Below are 8,349 nucleotides of genomic sequence, written 5' to 3' on the forward strand. Positions count from 1 at the left end.
CCAGCGCACGTCCCGTTTGTTGACTGGTGGCGGAAACGTGACGACAGCCATACTCCTTTCTGTATCTGGCCTCACACTATCGTTACTAGCAACGTGACCGAGAAACTTCAGCTCCTGATAACCAAAATAAAATTTTGGTGGTTTTAATGTTAGGCCTGCAGAGCGAATGGCCGGGAACACAGACTGAAGTCGCTGCAAGTGTTGTTGATGTGCGCGAGAAAAAAAAGCGGTATTGTCTAAATAGATGAGACATGATTGCCACTTAAAGCCTAATAGCACAGTGTCCATCATTCTTTGCAAGGTCACGGGAGCTGAGAATAATTAGAAGGGCAGCACCTTAAATTCGTACAGGCCGTCAGGGGTTACGAACACACTCTTTTCGCGATCAGGTTCATCAGCTTCTATCTGCCAGTACCATATCGCAAATCCATTGAAGAAAAGCATCGGGCATGTCTAAGACGGTTAGAGACTCATCTATGCGGGGAAGAGGGTAAACATCTTTTTTTCGTCACCTTGTTCAGTATGTGGTAATCCACACAAAACCGAAGAGTGCCGTCCTTCTTTTTCGCCAGTACAATTGGGACGACCACAGGCTGGTTGAATTTTAAATACGCCGTCGTCGAGCATTTCCTTCACTTGATAGCGAATCGCCCCTTGCTCCTTTTCTGACACATGGTACTCGTGCTGACCCACAGAACATTCGGTCGTGTCCGTTATAATAGGATGCTTTCGCGATTGGGGTCTCTTTTACCTTTGACGTGGTTACAAAACATCTAGTGAACATGCATAAAATAGTTCGTATACGCTTTTTCTGCGTGGTTGAGAGCTCAGGATACACATTGACTGTACTGAAAGGCTCAGTGTCACACTTAATGGCTGTTGAAAGCGCAGCAAGCGTTGAACTTATTGCATCCCCAGTCTCTTCAAAGTGAGCAATGGCTTTTCACTTTAGCAGGCGTTGGTACTCGCCACAGAAATTCGTCAATTAAAGCTGAGGGATCCTGCGTTTCAGTTGAATAATGCCGCGGGCGAAGCAGACTTGCCGATCCAAGTGTACCGACAGGTTTCCTTCCACGATGCCACTACTGTATGGTCGCAGTCGCTTTCAACAGTTCTGTACATACTTGTTCACGGTGGGAGTGTCACAATGTCAACAACACGCAGGGTGGTCTTGCACGTGTTACGATTTCGCAGTATAGAGCCGTAGTTGTCGGAAAACGTTACAATCAGCTTCCGAAGATCGATAATAGCTGCGTGCTCGCGAAAAAAAAATCAATCCCCGGGATCGCTTTCCGCAAGCACTCGCGCAACAGGACGAACGCGGCAACGTACGTTCACTGACGAATTTAGAGCCGGGTGCTGCATCTCCCAATCGGCGTAAAGACATGACAACGTGCTGTCCAAAGACTTGGTCCATGTCATGGCATCACGACTTTTCTCAGTTCAGCAGCTAGTTCGGCACTCATAAGACTAATCGGTGCCTGTGTCTACGAGGACAGTGACCGGCTTGTCGACCTGAATGGGGCTGTGAGCGGAAACACTTCTGTAGTCGACGGCATGCGACTGTGAAAGGGAAACTTTAGCGGTTGGCTCACGTATCGGGGGAGTATGGTGTTTTATATTTTGGTTAACAGCGGCCCCACGCTCGGAGGTGGCTGCTCCTAGTTTCTCCAGCGTGGGCCTCGGTACCTAGTGTATCTGCCCCCAACGCCACGAGCGAAGGCCGCGTGTTGGCTAGGTGACGTAGAGCATCGAGGAGATGAACAGCGCGACTGGAGCACGGAAGAGTCGGGGACTGGTAGCTCGCCAAGTACTCAGAAATAGCTCGGAGACGCTCACCATCCCGGGTCGGCGTGCGCCTGTGCGAAACTCAGGACGGCCTACCTGCCAGTACGTGCACTCTCGGTATAGGCGACCTGCTTCCTCACAATGATAGCAGAGTGACCGATTGTCGGGAGCTCGCAAAACACTGGATTTCCGCTTTTAGACTTGGGCTCGCTCCTCTAGAAGTACTGCGTTGTCTTTTGCCTGGATGGACTGGACGAAGAGCCGGCTACCGGCATAGGAGCTCTTAAGGCTTCGGCGTACGACAGGAGAGGGGCTTTGGCTGGCGCCGCGACCCTCGGTTGTATCAGCTGCCTGACCTCTTCTCGAACCACATTACTTAGAGCAGGCACGGGGTGTTCAGAAGACACTTCGTGAAGTTTTTGCAGCTCCTCACTAACAATGCTGTGCACGAGTTCCCTGAGGGTCGTCAAATTAGGGGTTGCTATGAGGGACGAGATAGATGTAAAGTTGCTTGGGCGCTCATAGTGCGACAGCCGCTGCTGTAGCTTACGCTCCATCATTGTCGCTTCATTGAGGAACTCGGCTACGGTACATGGCGGGTTGTGTGCTATACCTCCGAACAACTGCTCTTTCACGCACCGCATCAACAAGCGTATACTTCCTTTTTTCTGTCATTCCGGGATCAGCTCGCTGGAACAGCCGCGACATGTTGTCCTCAGCGAACATGGCAACATTCTCATTTGGTCTCTGATTCCTGGAATTGAGGACACGTTCTATTTGCTCTTTTCGATCTGAACTGCCGTAAGTATATGGCAGTTGGCTGCGAAATTCTTGCTAGGTTGCCAAGCTAACTTCATGGTTTTCAAACCAAATGTGTGTCAAATCCTCCAGGGCAAAGTGTACATATCGGAGCTTGCGATGATCGGCCCGTTCGTTGACGCTGGCAACGTGATTGTAGGGGTGGGGCTCAACATCCTCAGCAGTCCTCAAGATCCTCGAAAGTGTCACCGTGAAACAACCTTGTGCTTCACAGCGTGTTGAAAATCCACGGAGCAGGCGGAGTAGTGATCTCTCCAGTCTGGCTAGCCGTGGAATTGGTTGTCATCTTTCTAACCTTTACTGTGAGAAGGAAGTCCTGGTTGTCGCCGGCTGTGCCGATGGTCAGCGTCGAAGGTGTCGCGTTCGATGTTGGGAGCTTCTTGTTGGTCACAATGCATGGAACAGTTTACCCAGCGCCTTCACTAGTCACGTTACTATATATAGCAAGAGCTGTTAAGTTTAATCTAATGAAAGTATACAGTTTCCGTCCAACACCTTCACTGAGAGTGACTCTTCGTCATCGTTTACACTCATTTCACTTCATCGTCCCCAGCTTCCGCAAAAGCGGCTAAACCACAACATAGCCAACTGTCGTGCACGTGGTAATATTAATGATACCACATTGTGGAAGCCAGGACATAGATATACCATGAGACGGCCACCAGCCTCTCGCTGAGCCGACTCCCGTAAAGCCATCAGAACGCCACTTCGTCTGGCACTGCCCTGCTCAAGCGTCAAGCAGACAAGGCGTAGCATGCAGTTTCAAAATGGCCTCTATACACGTCACAGGCCACGACGGTTAGATCAGCCCAGCTGGTGACTTGGCCCCACCTCAAGGCAGTCGCCGGTAGCTATTTGCCTCGGGGACCGACCTGATGCATCATACTGCACTGCCCTCCTCGCCCTCCTTTGCTTGTTTAGGTCAAGGTGTCACCTTAAACTCGTTTATTAACTCAACCATAACCACCACCGCTGCCAATTTGCATGTGAGTGTGTGCGTGCGTGTGTGTGCTCGTGCACGTGTGTGCGTGTGTCGCAATGTAGTTGTTTTTTAGACGTTGGCTGGTGCTCCATCTGTGAACCTTCAGCTGTAGCAGTGATTTCTGATCTCATGAATGAAATTGCTGAAACCTCCTGGCTATATAGTTATCGTCGTCGTTGTTGTTGTTGTTGTTGTTGTTGTTGTTGTTGTTGTTGCGACTGTTGTTCAACAACTTCTAAAACCCAATTGTCAGCTTTCTGAAAAGGTCAGTAGCGTTCATTTTCTGCCTTTTTCCAACGACGGAGCATGAATGCCTGTGAATTTCGATCTTGTGGTGGACCGCCCACTTACCCACTTGGGCGGGTAACGAAGACCGATCAGGTTACAGGCCAAGCAGAACAGCAACGCCGCGGCGTTCCACATCACGAACGCCAACAGCACAGGCGACATATGTGCCTGCGTTCACGACAGCAAAATAGCCTCGTTGGGGCCTTCCTACATCTGGAAAAATTAGGCACTTATTCTTCTCTTCGATTCTCTCGAAGCTCATGACATTGTTGCAACCGCATTGCGTTCATAGCTTTAGAACCGTTTATATCTGGTCCACTTGGAGCGGAAGCGCGGAAAGAATTGTAGCTTTATCCTCCTGAGTTCCGGCTATGAGGCATTTGTCCAATATATTGGACATCAAATACTCTGCCACTACCCAGGCCGCAGCATGTTTTAGCCCGTAAAACCTGATTGTCCAATATTTTAGACACCTACTAGCGCCACCTATAAGGTTTTGTTGAAAATTCATTAGTAGTTTGGCCACCAGGGGGGTTTGCAATGGCGGCATTAAGCAGCACGGCTTTCTACGGCGACCGCCGAAAAAGTAAGTTCTATTTCTCATACTTTATCGCTCGTTCTTTTTCTGTGATGAAATTTTGATTAATAAACAGATTTTGCACTTTTGAAGCCATCTTTAATATTAAATTTGCCCTTTGCTACTGCATACCCACTACCCCAAAAATGACTCGGTAGAGTTCCAGTGTCCAATATATTGGACATCATGCTGTGCTGAAACAGTCGGTAATTCGTCTCTGACTCTGTAACGTAAACATTCGTCTCTGTAACGTCTCTGTAACGTAAACATCAATTTCTGAAAAGCTCACAGAATCTGTGGATTTTAATACACCTCTGAACTCAGGAGTCCCGCTAAAGGGGCAGGGAAACGCACCCTACATTTCATGACTTAATGCCGCACAGTGAACCTTCTTTTTAGCAGTGAAGCGTGCCACCGAGAAACTCTTGTAGACTGTGCATAGAAAATATTCAATATGGCATTAAAGAGGCCCTTCAACACTTTTTGAACACTAATAAGAAAGCGGTTTCGATCTGCAAACAATTCTGTTATGATAGTGGGAGCCAAATATTACTCGGCTGCTTTCACAAGAGAGCCCATAATGTCATCTAAACGATGGCTCGCTTTGTCGTATACGGCTTTCGAGCTCCCATGTATATAGCCCCGTTCATAGGCGCCGACTACGGGGGCGCCCCGGGGCCCGAGCCCCCTCCAGAATTTTTCGGGGGGGGGGGGCTGAGCCCCCCCCTCCCCGCGAGGCCAAAGCCCCCTTCCCTCTCCCGCACACACACCTAAAGTGTCATTACCAGAGCGTTGTCACCCACATCATTTGAGGTTTCTTTTAATTTTTTTCAACCTTTTCATTTGAGATTTTACTGGGGCTAGTAGCTTACTGCATCATTGTTGGCGTGGACGTACACGGCTTTTAATTCATTGTTTCGCTTTATTTCCGCAAATCCTGATAATAGGAGGACACGCTCATTAGAAGCACTAGCGGCGGCTACCTTATCCATATTTCCTTACTTCAACGTCGTTTTAAATTTCCACAGTAAACAGCATGTACACGCACAATATACCTAAATAAACACAAAGGACAATATTTATTATATTTTTGAAAGAGATGGAGGTGGCCAATTAAATCTTATTTCGAAAGGTATTGATAGGCTATGCCTAGAGAATGAATATGTTGCTGTATGTTCACCACACTTCAAATTGCTTTGCATGCTTTTTTGACCTCAAGAAAACCCAAAACTTCAGTGACCACTTGAGCAGTCTTTTATTAATGGTGTCTGAAATGCACGCGAATGTTGTGTGTCTCAGTATCGCTTCTCTTTCCAGTAAGCTATGCTAACGACTCGTGCAAAAAAATCATTTTTAATAATTTACAACATTTATTAGGGATGTAAACAATGTCAGTAGCATGCAAATGTCATAAATATATACAGGGTGTCTCAATTAACTATCATGCACCAACATATAAGATAAGAGCAATGCGTTTCTCGAAGAAAACCTAGTGCATATGGTTTACAATACAATGGAGTAGCTGCCAGTAATGTTCTCATTACTGAGTTTTAATTAGGTAATTGTAATTAATTAGCAACCTCGAGACGTAACATCCTAATTATCAAAGTGCCAAAGAGGCATTTGAACGCACAGCCAAGGGACATCTAACTGCGGTATTTTCAGCGACGTACTAAGTGCGTACTAATTATTTTTTCCGACTGATAAATAAACCCCGACAAATATGGAGAATACCCCGTGACTGCGCTCTCACCCGGATCATAAAGCAGTGCCCTCGAATAGGCTCCCTGTGAGTTATCCAGAACGAAATAAAGGAAATAAAGGAAGACATCGTGATCGAGCTGGGGCCTTATCTGCCGCGCCCCGGCCGAAATAACATGTCGCGTTTTGTGTCAGTTGAAAACAAGTTGCGATAGCTGTTGTGTTAGTGTAGAAAAAGTGCACGTATGTTGTTTTTTTTTGCCACAATACCTATCACCACAAAAACGTATTGACGTCAGTGCAAGGGTTTAAAGGTGCCTTTTGTTTCGTCCCAGTCGCCATGTGTTCTTCTAATGTGCAGAAAGAAAACATGATCCTTGCCTTTGGATCTGCAATTGGCAACAAGACTCACCGAAGTTTGGTGGTAGACCAAACGCATCGACTATCATCAGAAATCATGAAAAGTTAAGCCAAACCGGCAGCTTCAAGAAACAGCGGCGGAGGACCCCATCTTTGAGTCCTAGCCTACGCACGGGTGTTCTCGCATTTATGGCCTCAAACCCTCATGATAGCGTGCGGGACGTGGCCACCCAGGTACCACTTTCCAAGTAATCAGTTTGGAGGATTCTATATGGCGGCCTTTCACCCGTACTACCTTAACCAGCACCAATTCTTGAAAGATAGGGACCCGTAGAATCGTCTAGATTTCTCGAATTTGGTCCTCACAAAAGCCGATGAGTCACCGGACTTTTTGAGCAACATCATGTGCTGAGATTAAGCCAATTTTCGCAGAAACGCCTAGTTAAATTTGCATAATGCACACCATTTGAGGGACTCCAATCTACACTGGGCAAAGCTCAATCGGAACCAGTACCAGTGGTTGCTCAATGCGTGGTTCGGAATTTACGCCGGTGCTATAATTGGTCCCATCTTCTTCTATCTCACACTGAACTGGACAGCGTTACGCAAACGAAATCCTTGAAGGAGTGGTGGATGAGTTTCTCAGCGAAGTCCCGCTGTCATGTCTTCAACTTCTGTGGTATCAGCAAGATGGGGCGCCAGCACACAGCAGCAGCCGAGCGTGAAGCTGGCTGTATGCGACTTTTCATGCACAATGGATTGGAAGTCACGGGCCTGTAAATTGGCCGGCTAGGTCACCTGACTTCTCTCCACTCGATTCCTTTCTTTGGGGTTATGTGAAAGATCGTGCTTACATGATAGAGACGGATGTCAGATTAGTTCAAGGCAAGGATAACGGATGTATGCCGCAGAATTCCGGCGTCGGTCATCGAGAAAGCCAGTGAAGATGTGATAAAACGGACACAGTACTGCATAGCGGCAAAAGGAGACTTGTTCGAACACATCCTCTAGGCTGGTGTCCAACGGAGCTTACGAATTCATAGATAACAAGGGCACACTGAATTCTGATGGATTTTTTTTTGTTTCTTTGTGTTGTTTTTCTTTTTTGTGCAGACATCCTGATTGTCAATTCAGCTCATTTAGAAGTGGCATATTTACTTTCTTGAACGCATCGGTTTGGCCTTTTCTCTACACGTTGGTCACTTCCCGATCTCCTTATTTCGCTTTTATTTTTTTACACGAACTTCTTCAGCATATTTGGCGACTTCTGAAAGCGGAGTATACTCTGTAGCGTCAGGTTGGTACGGCAGTATGGTGTCCAAAGGGCATGAAGGCTCACGGCCATACACAAGGAAAAAGGGGGAAAAGCCGGTGGTCGCTTGCGTCGCGGTGTTGTACGCGAACGTAACAAACGGAAGTACGGTGTCCTAGTTCGAGTGGTCGGATGAAATATACATCCGCAACATGTCCCCAAGTGTGCGATTGAAGCGCTCGGTCAGACCGTTGGTCTGGGGATGGTACGCGGTCAATTTGCGATGAATTATCCTGCACTCAGCGAGAAGTGCTTGGATACCCTCCGACAGGAAGACACGGCCCCTATCACTCAATAATTCTCGGGGAGCACCGTGGCGAAGAACAAAACTGCGAAGAATGAAAAAACCAACGTCACGGGCGGTCGCTGCTGGCAGAGCTGACAATAATCTACGCCGACAATAATCCACCGATTTCCACGCCCGCTGCATGGAAACGGGCCGTAGAGGTCGATGCCGACGCGTTCGAACGGACGGGATGGGCATTGTAGCGGCTGCAATGGTCCGGTGAAACGCTGGGTAGG

Source organism: Dermacentor andersoni, chromosome 4 (genome assembly GCF_023375885.2).
Source record: "Dermacentor andersoni chromosome 4, qqDerAnde1_hic_scaffold, whole genome shotgun sequence".
Taxonomy (NCBI): Eukaryota; Metazoa; Arthropoda; class Arachnida; order Ixodida; family Ixodidae; genus Dermacentor; species Dermacentor andersoni.